At 38.5% G+C, this 17,166-nt stretch overlaps 1 protein-coding gene across 23 annotated transcripts in view; it reads left to right on the top strand.

Moving 5' to 3' along the window:
- The window catches only part of MACF1 (microtubule actin crosslinking factor 1), a 356,335-nt gene that overhangs the window by 74,727 nt on the left and 264,442 nt on the right, over window positions 1-17,166 (top strand). The window lies entirely within an intron of this gene.

The raw sequence follows: 17,166 nt of genomic DNA, 5'->3' as shown, positions 1-17,166 counted from the left end.
AACTCCCAGGACAGGGAATCATTGGCCTAGAGGTTTGCTCCTAGAAAACCCTTGGAAGGCACTAAAGACACCGTCAAGAGCTGGCTATATATATATATATATATTTGGAGAGATATCTCAATTAGACTTTAATTTCTCTTGTCCTGATTTGTCCCAAACTGGAAGGGATAGAGTTGCTGTTTATTAGGGACTTGGAAAAGTACCAAATTCCAAACATTGAATGCTCATTTGGGACTTGAATAGGGCAAGGTGGGGGTTTTCCCTGGATCTCAAGGGCCAATTGTACTTAATGAAAAGGGCAGCTTGGGGAAAAAAAAAAAAAGAATTATTTGAACCTTTTCCCTTTTCACCCTTGTATTCCCAGTGCTGCCTTCTAGGAGCTACTGGTAAGCATTGAGGTAGAACTTTCCTATCTATTTTTGTATTTCCTTTGAGCAGTGGATGCTATGGGGGGTGGGGGAGGTGACTGATAAAAATGATTTGCAAAAGACAGCCCATGCTGTATGTAAATCAAAGGATTCAGCAGGTAAGTTTATGCAGTAGGTGTTTTCAGAAACCAAGGCAGGTACTTTTGGCTGGGAGGGGCATGTACTTTTTGAGCTTTGCAACTCTGCCCTAGCCTGTCCCTTAAGGGTTGTCTGGTTCCTTCAGCTTTTGTTTGTTTAAAACATCATATCACAACAAAGGCCAAAGCTGTTTTCCTGGATTCCTCACACCTAAGGAAGGAAAATGGATGAATTTCAGTCACATATGTTTCTTCTTTGTTCTAGGAGAAACCATAAAACAAACAACAAAAAAGTAAATAACTAAAACCTTCCAATAAAACAAAAACCTCAACAATTGTGAATGACTTGTGGAGTCTTGAATTGTTGGACCACCTACCTAGTAGGGTTTGCCCATCTGCTGACTCGTGTTTTTTGTATAGGGGTTTCCCAGATTGATGGATAATAAATACCTTAGCCCTGACTGTCATCATTTTGCTGTACAAGAAGGGAACATCAGAGAGGGGTCCAGGAACCACCCCATGTATCATTCATAACATTTTTATTGCTAATAGATAGGGGTGGTGGTGGTGGTGGTGGGGTGTGTGGAGAGGGGCTAGGGCAAACTCTGCAAGCCTTATGCAGGAAGATACTGATAGTAGCAGGTATAGTCAATTTCTGATTGACATCAGTAATAATAGCCATCCTTCCAAGAGTCAGCTCTAGATGGAAAAATCTCAGTTCTGCTCTCTGCACCATTTACTTTGCTGTCTCTACTGGCAGTTGTAGTGTATGGGAGAGCCCTTGCCCTCCAAAGTGCCCTTAGGCTGTTCTCAGTGACCTCAAATCTTAAGAATCATTTGGGTGAGAATAATGCTGAAATCCTGTAGTTCCTTGGCTCAGAAGAAAAAGCTACACTGCCATGGTGATAAAGCTCCCAAATGAAGAAGTAAAATGGCAATTTCCAAGAATCAGGATGATAGTTATTTCAGTCAAGTTGAGAATTGGAATCACTGCGAAAGGGATATATCCATAGTATCTAGGCTGTCAGGGAGAAAGTTCTTCCACTGCCTTCTATTTAAAAGTTCAGAAGAGGAGCATGGGGCCCTAAGAGGCTTTATCCCTGTCTTCCATAAGACAGGAAGTCCTCAGAGGCCCTCCAATGTTATACTTTAGTTACAGTGTACTTTTTTCCTTTTAAAAACACTTCTATATACTGAACAAATTTCAATATCTCACAGATGCTGCAAGTGTTAAACATCCCTCCTGAAATCTGAAAATACAAGAAATACAGAAATACACAGTAGTGTATAAGCCTTTGGTCTTGGGGAAGCAGACTTGGGCTTTTCCTTGTTTTTTCATCCTATCATACTCCTTGGGAAGGGTGGTAAAATCATCTCTCTCTTTCCCTTTCTGTGGTTCACCACAGGGGGTTAAATAGTGCTGGATTCAGTAGCATTCTTTCTCAAATGATTCCTAAGCCATGAGAGTCACTGAGATTTTATTTTTATATTTATAGCCCAGGGATGAGGGGAAGCAGTTGTCTTTCCTGAATTCCCTTGTGGAGGCTTTCAGCTGCCCAGACACCCCCGCATCTTTACTAGGCACATTCCACCAGTCTTAAAGCCCTGGCTGTCAGGAGTGAAACTCTGATTCTGGCATCTCACTCATGGAAGCCCTTCATGAGACATTGCCATGACATGAATTAGGTGTCAAGTTGGAAAGCAGAAGAAACAGGTGGACTGTGATGTTAATATAAAATATCCGACTTGCTAAAGTGGTTTTGGAGCCTTATGCTTATTAAAAATTTTTTATCAGCTTTAGCCAGCTCTTGATGGTGTCTTTAGTTCCTTCCCAGGGTTTTTTAGGAGCAAGTTGGAGACAGGCAGAATTTAAGGAGTTAAACCACATTGAACTTGTGGAGAATGATTAAACGGTGATTAGGTGGTATTTTAACTTCTGTTTACAGGAAAGAAATGGAAATCGTCAGGAAAAATGTTGTTTGTAGTTTTGACTGAAGTTCTCTTATCTTTATTAGACAGGGCTGCCTGTCCTTATTCAGTTTCATTTTTAGCTGCAAGGTGAACTCCCACACATACTTCTTTACTGATTTACATCTTTGTCTTTGGTCGTGTCCCCCTTTCCCTATTTTGCGCTAATTGGTCTAAAACAGCCAGTTCTACACAGAACAGAGTGGAGGTGGGACTCAGGTGCCCTTTTGTGTATTCTGTTCCTTGCAAGCCTCTACGGTAAAGCATAGCTAGGATATTTGGGATATTTGGAGAGCCATTAGGCTGGTGGAAAAAGCACCAGATTTTGAATTGAAGAGACCTGGGTTTGAATCCTAGCTCTGCTACTTATGAGTATGTGATCTTGACAATTTATTTAATCTCTGAAAGTCTCAATTTCCCCATCTGTGAAATGGGGGTGATAATTCCTACCTGGCAGAATTGTTTTGAGGATTAGCATGAAATTATGTTTGAAAGAGGTTGCTTTCGGAGATAATGGTAGAATTTACACTGCCTTGGGTTAACTTTCTACCTACTTCATGTTGATTGTATAATTTATATATTATAGTATAAAATCGGTATTCTTTGTCTTTATCCCGGTCTAATAAGAATACTTGGAGGGCTTTTAGCCCATGTCCATCGCTGCCCCCCAAAGCTGCTCTAAATAAGCAGAATTTAGATAAAAATAGTATGCTTGTTATATAAATGCAGCATTCAAACATTATGATTGCTTCTCTCCTTACTACTAGATTGCCATGCGAAAGCCCATTTTATGTAAAATTTCAGGTTTCCTACTCCAGGACTGATGCAAAGATTTATTTCTCTCAGGAATAATTCATGGCCAGTTTATATAAAAGAAGATATAAGATAATTTATGAACACTTTTTATTTTTTCATAATTGAGGCATTTGTAGTAGATAAATGGAACATGGTCATTCTACCCTTCTTCCTAGCTCAGATGGAATGAGCTAAGTGCCAGTTGGGCCTGGCAGATCTTGGGGCTTTTCCTGTTCCTTTTAGTCCTAGTTGTTTGACAAAGTAAGTCTTAGATCTTTGGGTACTCAGCTGTCTTGGAAACTTGTTATTAAAAAACGTAATGTGTTACTTTGTAATATGAAAAGACATTTGTGGCATTATAATCAGTATTCTTAGCATATTACCCCTTTGGGGGAGTGTGTCCTCAAAATCAAGGTTCTGCAGCCTATTAAATCCTAGATAGAGCATAAGGAAATTTGAGTCTTTAGACTCAAAGTGTCAGTAGACAGTTACTCAGATTGCCTTTTATTTAATATTTATGGATTGCAAGATTTAATATTAAGATGGCAGTATTCCCCAAATTTGTCTATAGAGTCAAAGCAAACCCTATCAAGATGACAACTGACTTTTTTAATAGAAATTGACAAGCTGATCCTAAAATTCATATGGAAATTCAAAGAACCCGGAGTAGCCAAAACAATCTTGAAAAAAAGAACAAAGTTGGAGGATTCATACTTCCTGATTTCAAAAGTTACTACAAAGCTATAGTAATCAAGACTGTGAGTAATGGCATAAAGATAGACAGATAAATCAATAGAGTAGAATTGAGAGTCCAGAAATAAATTCTTACGTTTATGGTCAATTGATTTTCGACAAATGTACTGAGACACTTCAATGAGGGAAAGAATTGTCTTTTCAACAAATGGTACTGGGACAACTGGATAGCCTCAAAAGAATGAAGTTGGACCCCTACCTCAATACCATATACAAAAATTAACTCAAGATGGATCATAGATGTATATGTAAGAGCTAAAATTATAAAACTACTAGAAGAAAACTTAAGTATAAATCTTTGTGACCTTGGATTAAGCAGTGGTGTTTTAGATGTGACACCAAAAGCACAAGCAACAAAAGAAAAGAAAGAAATACATAAATTGGACTTCATCAAAATTAAAAACTCATGTGCTTCAAAGGACATCATAAACAAAAGACATCCCACAGAATGGAAGAAAAATATCTGCAAATCTTAGATCTTAAGGGACTTGTATCTAGAATATATAAAGAACTCTTACAACTTAACAGGGAAAAGACAACCCAGTTAAAACTAGGCAAAGGATCTGAATATATATTTCTCCAAAAAAGATAAACAAATGGCCCATAAACATGTGAGAAGAGATGCTCAACATCATTAGTCATTATGGAAATGCAAATCGAAGCCCCCAAGATACCACTTCATACGCACTAGAATGGTTATAATAAAAATGACAGACAATAACAAGTGTTGGGAAGGATGTAGAGAAATTGGAACCCTCATACAATGTTCATGGGAATGTAAAATGGCGCAACTGATTTGGAAAATACTTTGACAGTTCTTCAAAAAGTTAAACATCGAGTTACCATTTGACCCAGGAATTCCACTCCTAAGTATATATCTGAAGAGAATCAAAAACATGTTCACACAAAAATTTGTACAAGGATGTTCATAGCAGCGTTATTCAAAATAGCCAAAAAGTTGAAAAACCTAAATGTCCATCAACTGATGAATGAGCAAACAAAATGTGATATATCTGTAGAATGGAATATTATTTGGCACTAAAAAGGAATGAAGTATTGATCTGTGCTAACATGGAATGAATTACTGATCTATGTTAACATGGACCTAACATTATGCTCAGTGAAAGAAGCCAAACACAGATGTAGACATATATATAGAATAGACAAATCCATAGAGACATAAGGAGATTAGTGGTTGCCAGGTACTAAGGGGGAGGTGGAATGGGAAGTGACTGCTAATGGGTAAAGTGTTTTTTTAGGGGTAATGAAAATGTTCTAAAATTATTGTGGTGATGGTTACATAAAAACCATTGGATTGTACACTTTTAAAGGGGGTGAATTTTATGGTATATAAATTAAATCTCAATAAAGCTGTTATAAAAATTTAAGGAAATTTTTACCTGTGGATAGTGTTTTGCCAGTTTATACTGGGCCCCTTTTCCCTGATGCTGTAAATCTTGAAGTTATGGAGAACTGCTGTTTTGAGCTCTGGTGGGTTACTATTACCGCAAAGCCTCAAAGTGAAAAACTTAGGTTTGTAATCACTTCTTACAGGAAAATAGTTAATGGCACTCTGTTTCTGCAGCCAAACCTTGTAAGGTGAATGCTGTGTGACTGAAGGCTTTCCAACTTTTAAGTGTGACTGTGTGTGCCCCACTCTAGTTCTTACTTCATCCTTTCATCTGTGTGCCCCTCTGGAATAGACAGTTATGTTCTGGGTCCCAGGCCTCATTCCCAGTTTTAGCAGGAACCTCACTATGTTAATTTCTTCCCCATTTTTCTTCCAGGCTCTTGATCTTGCTCTGGGGCATTCTCTCCTGGGAGGTGTGGAGATAGCTGGAGAAGCCACTGGGTGGCGCCTTGATCCCAAAGGATTGCCAAAAGAGAATGACATGCCTGGAAAAGACACAGGCCTGTGCTGGCGGGAAGAAGTGACTCATTTTATCAAAGGAATTTCAAAGAAAACATAATGACAGGATGATGTTAGAGGAGCAGGTGGAGACAGGAACTTTGATTGAGGTGCTTGAGGGAGGTGCTGACTGGTGTGGCTCACTGGGCACTGTCAGAATGATTGACCGGCATAGATCACAGGAAACGTCACCTGTTTGTTAGTTCTTTTCCCATGTGCCCTGGTGTGGGCAGCGCTGCTCACATGCCTTCAGAGCATGTCTGTGCATGTCTTGGGTGTACAGTCTTTTTGTCCGGGTGAGACGTTCATGACATTCTGTGCCAGTCATGGACTTCTTTCACACGCAGTGTGGCATGTGTGTGTTCCTGCACTCTGTATGTCAGCTCTGTGACTAGTGGAGTCTCTGTTTGGAATTGAATCTCACAGGCTTATAGTGGCTGGTTTGGAGGTGTGGCATTTCCCCTGATATTTTTAGATATGGGAACTTGCCTACACATCAGAAGGTCAGGTTATTTACCAAAGTACTTTGGTTCCCTCCAGTGTTTTAGCGGGGGCTGGATCTTTGTTCAAACATCAATTAAGTTTCTATTTTTTTGCTCTGAGTTGGGGGCCCTCCAAGTGTGGTGGAAAGCTATGTATGGATGAAGCAGATAAGCAGGGAAAGTTACGGTCGTGAGGACGGATAGATAAAGTTTTGATATCGCAAAGCACTCAAGTTGGTTAGGTGTTCAGGCTCCCTTAATAGTAAGATTGTAAGTGTATGCATCCTGGTAACCACTGTGCCTTAGCACCTACCACTTTGTATGATTATGAGATTGTAGGAGAGGGTATTTATTACTTGTACTTTGCCTCTAATTCCAGGCCTCTCAAGGAATGTCTTTGGAGAGATGGGTTAACAATAGCAATCACTGCTTTTGGGTTTATGAATCTTTCACCTGAAAGTGACATGGAAATAGGGACTTTTAGGCAGCACAGGACACTACCAAGAAGCAGAAGATATTACCTCTCTTTAAGAAATATCATAAGCAAGAAGAAAAAGAATAAAAAAAAAAAAAACACTCGAAACTTTAAGGGGAGGGAGGAGAGCTTTGCTTACTTCTTGGCACTGTCTTCAATTGTTGCATCCTCTGGCTGGTCATTAGCTCTGTTTTTGGACAACAATACTAGGTATACTGTGAGAGTAGCATTGATCTTTGGAATAGAGCAAGAAAGGAATGAGTCAGATAACTTGTTTTTTTAAAGAAGGGTGCTGGACTTCCCTGGGCCCTAGTTAACAATATTCCTCCTTCCTGCTAGCATACTTCTAAGGCATGTGAACATCAGAGACCCAAGGATTATAGTTGGAAAGAAATATAGGCAACTGTAGAGAAAGTGTCCCAATTTCAAGAAAAATTTTAAAAATCAGTGGTATAGTATATTCAAAGTAATTAGTTTTCTTTTTTACCTAACAGGAGAGTGCAGACCCAGGTTAGCTGGATTCTAGTTAATTGAAGTTTGTTATTTGAAAATTCATCAGGGATTATTACTCGAAGTGTCTTTGAGGTAAATTGGTCAGTGATCCTCCTCCATTTCCCTGGCTTATCTAGCTCTTGGAAGTCATTTCTAGAATGTTTGAGATAGATCCATAGGTTCATGTCTGAGGGATTAGATGCTCCAGGGTCATATATAGGGAGAAAATTGAACTACAACTATTGTCTTTTTAGGATTTGTTAATGTCAAGCATGCCAGTCAGTAATAAAATGACAGCAAGAAACCGAGATGCCATCCTTTTCCTTATCCCCTACTTTGAGCACTTGAGGTAGAAGGCTTGAGGGTGGATGTGCTGGTATTTAGAGAGTGTCCCCTTCCTCTGAGATTTAGCTTTTCATTGAGGCTTTGCCTCAGAATGTGAGGTTGAGTGATGACAGATAGTCTGATAATGGGCTGGCTTGCTGCCTCCATTGGGCAGAACTGTTGCTAGACAAGCAGTCTATGGTGGTATGGACCATATCTGACCTCTAGGCTGGATTGGGCTCTGCTTCATGACTGTCACTTTTGGTTTTATCCAAAAGAAACTACGGTCCTCAAATTTTAGAGAGTAAGGCTTTGTACTCATTTATATTTCTTCCTTTGCCTGTTTCTGCATTGCCACCTGGCTGCCACAGAGGGAATTCACTACAGCTCAGGCCCTGCAGGGGGCTGAGAGGAGTAAACCCTGTTTTCAGGACAGGGCTTGTGTTCTGTTCCGTTAAAACTGTTACCCAGATTTCCTTTTATGACTTGTTAAGTCAGAGGCAGCTGGGAGGATGCATTGGGGAAGCATTACTCATCAGGCACACATAGTGGCCCTGTCTGCTGCCTGGTAGTCTGGGCTGAGCTGAGAGTGAGTCAGGGAAGGGAAAAATGCAGGGTAGTGGGGGGTAGGGATTGTGTGCCGGTGACTGCGCCTTCTCTGCGTGCTCTTTTCTCTGTAAGGACTCACCACAGCCTTGAATAGTGATAATCCACTTGGGGCAGTCAGCAAGCCAGTCTGCTTGATGGTGATGTTTCTTGTGAAAGCAATAAGCAGATGGGAGGACTTAGCATTGTCTTCTATGTTATGGGGGTATATGGGTTTTGAGACAAGCCTGAGCTTGTATAATGAATATTCTGTGTGTGAGAATTTTACTAGTATAAAAGGAATCACAGGATTTCTTTGCTTGTAAAACTCAGTCTTCTATACCTATTTTTGTCCATTAGGGATCACTAGGAGGTTTAGACTCTAAATGAAAAGCTGTCACTAATACAGTGGTGGACCAATGAGACTCCTTTTCTTTATCATAGCATTTTTATACCTTGAGTACTATATATATATTAGAGCATGAACAAGAGATGTGAACTTGTATTAAAAAGGGTTGTGAATTTATTGAATGTTTGAAGTACAGAATGATTCCAGATGGTAGGTGAGGAAAAAACCAAGGCTAAGATGAAATTGGTTTTATGGGTAAGATTTGAAGAGCAATTAAAAGGAAATGAAAGTAGACAGGGAAAAGAAAACTGTTTATTAAGCATCTGATGTGTGCCTAGGTACTTCACCTATGTTCTTTTTTTCACCTTAACAACAATTCTGAGAAATAGATATTTTATACACATTGTTGTGCACATTAGGAAGCTGAAGTTTAGAAATAGTAAGTGACTTTCCTAAGGTCACACAACTGTGAACTGGTACTACTGGACTAGATCCTGCTAGGCATGTTTCATTTGACTTTGGTCCTTGGACCTCTGAAAAAGGGTCCTGAGAGTAGAAGGTTTTGTTAGAAAATAAGCAGAGCCTGGTGGTAGATACTCCTGAGAAAGATTGGAATAATTTTTTTTTATGGATTAGGGTTTGGAGCAGGCTGCAAGGGCCAGCAGATAGCAAGAAGCTGATGGGTCTGCCTTGACTTCAGGTAGCAAATTCTTCCTCCTTTTCATATAGGGCTGCTGCTTGAGTCTGGAAAACCATCTCACAGAGATCTAAAATTAGCTGTTTGTTTGTGTGCAAAGCCTGGTTTCCATGGATAAATAGTTTGTTTGCCTCTCTCACCTACTTCTTATCTTCTCCTTGGCCTGAGCTCTTCTCCTGAGCCTTGAAAGTAGCTGCCTAATATTGACTGACGTTCACATGCCTGCCATGTTACCTCACTGTTGAGCTCTTTACCTTCCCTGTTTGTCAGCTGGATAGCATATAAAAATCTTGTGTCCATTCTGCCTTCTTGTATTCAAGGTGGCTCAGGAAAACTAAAATTGATCACCTGTTTCTTAGCCAGATCACACTACAGATATTACCCATCGAGACTACTTTTTGTATTTGGAAAAGCATTTTAAAAACACATTTATGGTGTGAATATATCTCAATAAAATTGCATCAAAGAAAAAAATACATTTAGATACTTTCTGCATGATGTTTCTCTAAACCTAAAACTACCCTAATAAAAAATGCATTTAGACTGAATAGAAATAAGATCTAACTCTCCTTTACTGTACATTCACTTGGAATGAGAGATATTTCTGGACAAAAATAATAATTCTTAGCAATACTCTGAAGCAATCCTTATGAGACAAGCCTGCTTTTCCTTGTATCTTCTTTTCTCCCTTTATTTAAGATATCGACTGCCAGGGTTTCTTGGAAGAGGTTTTAATAGCTGGATCTTGTTATTTGTTGGGAGAAAATCCCAGAGAGAGGGATTGGAAAACCTTAATATGGTAATATGGATATTGTTGTTGATTAGGTATTCTTGTCCTTTCCCTTTCTGAAGCAATGCCATTGAAGCCTAAATTGATTCATTTGTTGCATTGGTGGCTTAGAGCTATTCACACACTTTATCCTGGCTTATCTCCTTGCATTGGCCACTGAAGATGACTCCATGCTCAGCGAGGGTGTCAATGCTCTAGTGTAGATAGATAAATGATAGTAAAATGGTTTCATTGGTGAGTGTTTACCATATGCCAACTATTCCATGCATTTTCTCACTTAATCCTCACTGTAACACTGTAAAAATGTACTTTTATTATCCCACTTTTACAGATGAGGAAACTGAGGATTAAAGAGATTAAGTAATTGGTTTAAAGTCACAGCTAGAAGTGGTGAAATCAGATTTTGAATCTAGATTTGGTTAATGGATTATATTAAGCTTAGAGTCCTGGGCAGAGTGAGAGAGTGAGAGAGTGAGAGAGAGAGAGAGAGAGAGAAAGAGAAAGAGAAAGAGATAGAGAGAGGCACTTGAGTTTAAGGGGGAGTTTTCTAAGTGCTTTACCATGTCATCTCCCACTTTACTTTCTACCCTTACTCTTTTCCTTTTCTTTCCTTTTCTTTTCCTAACTTTTTCTCAATGGTCAGAGTCTCCTTCATCGCTAAGCTGGACAAAAAGGCTTCCCAGAGTTTGGATTATTGGGCTGAATCCATATTTGGAGAGATTTCCAGAAGTGGAATTTCCGAATTAATAAATTAGCTTATTCAAGATTCAAGAAAAGAGCAAAACTTATATTTGTATCCTTGGAGTCACTTTTTTCCCTTAAGCCCCCAGATTGTTTTGGAAGTTCACTGTTAAAGGTGGCTTGGCTCCTTTTCTACTATATATTATCTACTGAACCTCTCTAAAGTAGCATATTGAGTTATTCATGCCATGAAATGAACAGTTTTCTAGGCACTTTCTCACTGGCATATATTTTTTTGTGGTTAAAATAGATGCATTCCCAGAAGAAATGCTTATATTTTGGGAATCTTCATGGTTTATTGGACTCAGTCTTACTTTGCTAGTATGCTCCCTTACATTCCTGGCTCTTACAGTTATCTTTAGGACCCTTTTTATCATTCATTCATTCCACAAATATTTATTTGGTTGACTAGGATTTGAGGAATCCTAGCTTTAAAAACTTATTCTAGTGAGGGAGCAAAAGTAGGTTCACAACTACATTACAAAGTGGAAAATGCTAAATGCCAGGAGAGAGAAACAGGTAAAGTATAATACGAGCTCGAGTGAGGGAGAAATTTACTTTTAGCTTGAATGGAGGAAGGGACCAGGGAAAATTCTGTGGAAGTATTGGTTTTAAGCTGGTCTGTAGGGAGGGGATTTTTACATGTGTAGATGGGAAGAAAAAATATTCCAGGGTGAATGAGGGAATATTGTAAAGGCAGAATTTGGCCTTATTTTTCTGACAGTGAAAAATTGTAAGTTTTAGATGAAATTAAAAATAAACATTTATTGAGCATTTAAGATGTGCCAGTCTTCATGTATTCTTCAAGGAGATTAATCTCACAGTAATTGAGGGCAGGATTGGCAGCTTTGAGACTGGGAGATAGATCGGTTAAATCATGTTTGCCAAGGTTTTGTACCGTCTGTGCAGTATTCATGGGTCTTTGTGGTCAGATGTGGTTTGTTTGCTGCTTCTCCAAATAATGGAAATAATAGCCAGTAATTATTGTTCATATTGTGTGTCAGGCACCTTGGATGCATTAACTCATTTAATCCTCACCATGGCCCTGTGAGACAGGTACTATTATTACCATAACTTTACAGATAAGGAAATTGAGGTTTAGTGAAGATAACAACTTGCCCAAAGGTGCTAAATGTGACATACATAGTGGAATCTGGATATGAACCCAGGCAGTCAGGCTGCAGACTGGGCTTGTAATTACCATGCTATAATTACATTGTATCTAGGTTTACTGAGTAGGAAATTAGGATATTTTCCTAACATGGGTATGTAGCATATTCTTTGTAGGCAATCTGGGCTTTTGCATGTTTATTGTTTTTCAATACCATATTGCTAAACCTAGAGACCAGAGTCATGGAATGTCTCCTAAAATTAGCTTCTGTGAAGTCCACACCCTCTGTCTGCAGTTAGATGCCTAGTGGTGTCGTGGGAGGAGCCATCACAAGAGCCAAGGGCCAGGCATTGATGCCTGGATCCTGCTTTTCCTAAAAGTCCAAGGTTTCTAATCATATCAGTCAGCTGTGTACTATTTGTTTTACTAAATTTATAATCTCGTGTATATTTCTTGTTTCAAAAATAAGACTTCTCTTTTTTCAAGCATTATTTTTCTAGATTTCAGTCTTTTAATTGTGATGAATCTTAAATATTTAATCTGTATTTGCTGATGCTTGTGTATGTCAGTTATTTTGAGACTAAGTATAATTCAATGGCAGTTTGAGTAAAACATACAGCGTTCCTTCTCACAGGCTACTTTGATCTCAGTTGCAGGCCTTGAAGTGATTCTGGTGTGTGGCCTTGTTTTGAGATTTCTTGTGGCTAACCTTTTTGGGTGACTGTCCTAAATTCTTGTGAGTGAAGTAATCTCAAAAGAAGGCAGGTCCAAAATCTTAATGAAGTTCTGAGTCTTGCCTTCTACAAGACTTCTTTGATGGTTTGGGGGCCTGCCCATTGGCTGTTAGCAAGGGATTTCCTGGGGATTGCCAAATGTAACTTTAAATGGTTCATTCTTTGTATAATAAATGGTCTAAAAAGAAAACTAGTCACTCCCTTCTGCCAGCTTCTAACCACTTCCTGTAAATGACAGCATATAGATCTGTTTCAGTTTTGCTAAGTGAAAAATCTATTTAATTTGCACAAAGGCAATTCCCCTCTTTTTCCCTGTTTCCATGTGTATACACACACAAATGCTGGAACAAACCTTTTACCTGTCCATGTAGAAAAATGGTATATCCAAGGTATAGCATGGTCATCTTATAAAGACCTCATAGAGTAAATTACTTTGGATATCTTTCATTGTTTTCTCTAATAATAAAGGTAGATTCAGAACCTATTTTGATATCTAAGTGTTTTGGATTCTTTTTTTCAAATCTCATAGGTATTTGTAAATGGAGCGAACATGATACATGATTTTCTAATTAAGACAGTTTTATAATGGCTTTTAGTAGAAGAATAGGGAGAGAAATGGCTTTCAGTTTTTGGAAATGAAAATATGGTAAAGGTATTTGTAAGATTAGAAAAACAGTTATATAATGATGATATAGACAGCATTATAACATATTGTATTGAAGTTGAAATTCTTTCCATAGAGTCCTTTGGAGTTATTTATAGGCTCCAGGTTAAGTCTTGCAAAGAGGAAGTACATACAAATGTCTCAAACTCGTTAACCTCAGTTAGTGTTTTTACTTTGCCACAACTTTTTAGCAAAGGGAGGCAGTGTGATAAAATAAAATATTTTGTTTTGAAATCAGATGATAAAATTTCAGATCTCAGGTCGCCCTCTTATTAATTTTGTGACCCTAAGCAAAGTAACTTAAATTCTCTGAGCCTCAAGTTCTTGATCTGTAAAATCAGGATAATAATATATACCTCCCAGAGATATTAAGAGGATTCAACCAAGTAACAAATGTGAAGACACTTACTTTATAGTAATTGCTCAATAATCATTAGTTTTCCTTCCTCTCTCCCTTCCTCCCTTCCTTTCTTTCTAAGAAATAGGAACTTTAATGAATGTTTTTCACTTAATGAATAAAAAATATTAATATAAATTTGTCAATAAGTAAAGTTCTGATTCCTGGAAGTTGATGTCTTTTTGAAATTTTTAATCTTTAAATTTTTTATTAGAGAAGTTGTAAGTTTACAGAAAAATCATGCATAAAATAGAGTTCCCATATACCACCTTATTATTTGCACCTTACATTAGTGTGGCACATTTGTTAAAATTGATGGAGAACATTATAACTGTACTATTAACTATACTCCATGGTTTACTTTAAGGTTCACTGTTGTACAGTACTATGTTTCTGTTTTTTAAAATAACATTTTAATACTAGTAACATATATACAACCTAAAATTTCCCCTTTTAATCACATTCAAATTCAGTGCTGTTAATTACATTCACAGTGTTGTGCTACCATCACCACCATCCTTTACCAAAATTTTTCCATTAACCCAAAAAACTCTGTAAAATTTAAGCATTAACTTCCCATTCTCTACTCTCACCCCAGCCCACGGTAACCTGTATTCAAGTTTTTGGCTTCTTCTAATTATTTCATATTAGTGAGATCATACCGTGTTTGTCCTTTTGTGTCTGGGTATTTCACTCAACATGATGTCTTCAAGGTTGATCTATGTTTTTGCATGTATCAGAACTTCATTCCTTTTTATGGCTGAATAATGTTCCAGATACCACATTTTATTTAGCTGTTCATCAGTTGATGGACACTTGGATTGCTTCCATATTTTTGGGCAATTGTGAATAATGCTGCTATGAACATCAGTGTGGAAATATCTGTTCGAGTTCCTGCTTTCATTTCTTTTGGGTATTGTTCTCGTTTGCTATATTTTCTATTATGCAAAATACCAGAAATGGATTGGCTTTTATAAAGGGAATTTATTAGGTTACAGATTTACAGTTCTAAGGCCATAAAAGTGTCCAAACTAAGGCATCAGTCAACAAGAGGATACCTTCACTGAAGAAAGGCCAATGGTGCCCGGAATACCTCTGTCCGCTGGGAAGGCACATGGCTGGCGTCTGCTGGTCCTTTGCTCCTGGGTTCTGGTTTCAAAATGGCTTTCTCTAAATGTCTCTGGGGCTTCTGTCTGTCTAGACTTATCTCTCTCAGCCTCTGTGCATCCTTGCTTGCTCTTCCAGGCATTTCTCTCTAAGCATCTGGGGGTCCTCTCTTACCTTCTCCAGGGCAAACTCTGGGCTTTGTCTCATAGCTTAGCATCTCCAAACGTCTTTCTGTCTGTATCTCCAAGTGTCTAGCTCTGTGTTGGCTCTTAGCTCTCTTAAGGACTCCAGTAAACTAATCAAGACCCCCCCTGAATAGATAGGGTCACACCTCCATGGAAATAATCTAATCAAAACTTCTTATCCACAATTGGGTAGGTCAGATCTCCATGGAAACAACCTAATCAAAAGATCCCACCCATAATGAGTCTACCACCACAAGATTGCATTAAAGAACATGGCTTTTGCCAGGGATGTAATAGATTCAGACAAGCACAGGTATATAACTAGAAGTGGGATGGCTAGATCATATGTTAATTTTATACTTAACTTTCTGAGGAACTGTCAAACTGTCTTCCACAGTGGATAACCATTTTACATTCCCACCAACAATGAATGAGTGTTCCTGTTTCTTCACAACTTTTCCAAAACTTGTAATATTCTGTGTGTGGTTTTTTTTTTTAGTATTATTTATTCTAGTGGGTGTGAAATGGTTATCTTGTATTCTGATTTGCATTTCCCTAATAGTTAATGATTTGAGCATCTTTTCATGTGCTTTTTGGCTGTTTGTTTATCCTCTTTGGAGAAATGTCTATTCAAGTCTTTTGCCCTTATTAAAATTGTTGTGTTTTTTTTGTCTTTTTGTTGTTGAATTGAAGGATTTTTTTTCTATGTCTGGATATTAAACCTTTACTGGATTTGTGGTTTCCAAATATTTTCTCCCATTGTGCCTCAAGAAACTTTCATGATGAAGTTTTTTGAGGCACAAAAGTTTTTAATTTTGATGAAGTCCATTCCTCTTTTTTGTTTTATTGCTTGTACTTTGGAATTAAAGTCAAAAGAACCATTGCCTAACACATGGTCCTGAAGATGCTGTGCCAGTTTGAATGTATTGTGTCCCCCAAATGCCATTATCTTTGATGTAATCTTGTCTGGGCAGACATTATCAGTTTTGATTACATTTCTTTGAGTGTTTCTTTGGAGATGCGCCCCACCCAACTGTAGGTGATAACTCTGATGAGATAATTTCCATGGAGGCATGGCCCCACCCATTTAGGGTGGGCCTTGATCAGTGGAGCCATATAAATGAGCTGAGGGGCAGAGGGAACTCAGTGCAGCTGTGAGTGATGTTTTGAAGAGGAGCTATAGCCAAGAGGGACACTGAAGAAAGCACAGGAGCTGCAGATGAGAGACAGTTTGAAGATGGCTGTTGAAAGCAGACTCTTGCTCCAGAGAAGCTAAGAGAGGACAAATATCTCAAGTGCAACTAAGAGTGACATTTTTGAGGAACTGCAGCCTGGAGAGGAACGTCCTGGGAGAAAGCCATTTTGAAAACAAAACTTTGGAGCAGACACCAGCCATGTGCCTTCCCAGCTAACAGAGGTTTTCCGGCAATTGGGTACCTTCACCATCCTCCAGTGAAGGTACCCAATTGCTGATGTGTTACCTTGGACACTTTATGGCCTTAAGACTAACTGTGTAACAAAATAACCCTCCCCTTTATAAAAGCCAATCCATCTCTGGTGTTTTGTATTCCAGCAGCATTAGCAAACTAGAACAGATGCTTCCCTGTGTTTTCTCTGGGAGTTTTATAGTCTTGAAGGTTTTTGATCCATTTGGAGGTGATTTTTGTATATGGTGTGAGGTAGGCGAGGTAGGGATCTGCCTTAATTCTTTTGCATATGGATATCCTGTTCTCCCAGCACCATTTTTTGAAGAGACTGTTTTTCCCCAGTTGAATGGACTTGGCACTCTTGTCAAAAATTAGTTGGCTATAAATGAGGGGGTTCATTTATGAAATTTCAATTTTGATTCCATTGGTCTATATGTCTGTCTTTGTGCCAGTGCCATGCTGTTTTGATTACTGTGGCTTTGTAAAAGATTTAAAGATTGGGATGTGTGAGTCCCCCAACTCTGTTCTACTTTTTCAAGATGGCTTTGGCTATTTGGGGTCCTTACCCTTCCATATAAATTTGATGATTGGCTTTTCCATTTCTGCAATGAAGGTTTTTGGAATTTTGATTGGGATTGCATTGAATCTGTAAATTGCTTTGGGTAGAGTTGACATC

The sequence above is a fragment of the Choloepus didactylus genome, chromosome 2, assembly GCF_015220235.1.
Source record: "Choloepus didactylus isolate mChoDid1 chromosome 2, mChoDid1.pri, whole genome shotgun sequence".
NCBI classification, from domain to species: Eukaryota; Metazoa; Chordata; class Mammalia; order Pilosa; family Megalonychidae; genus Choloepus; species Choloepus didactylus.
Note: the sequence above shows the minus strand (reverse complement) of the source record. Positions and strands in the feature narration are given on the sequence as shown.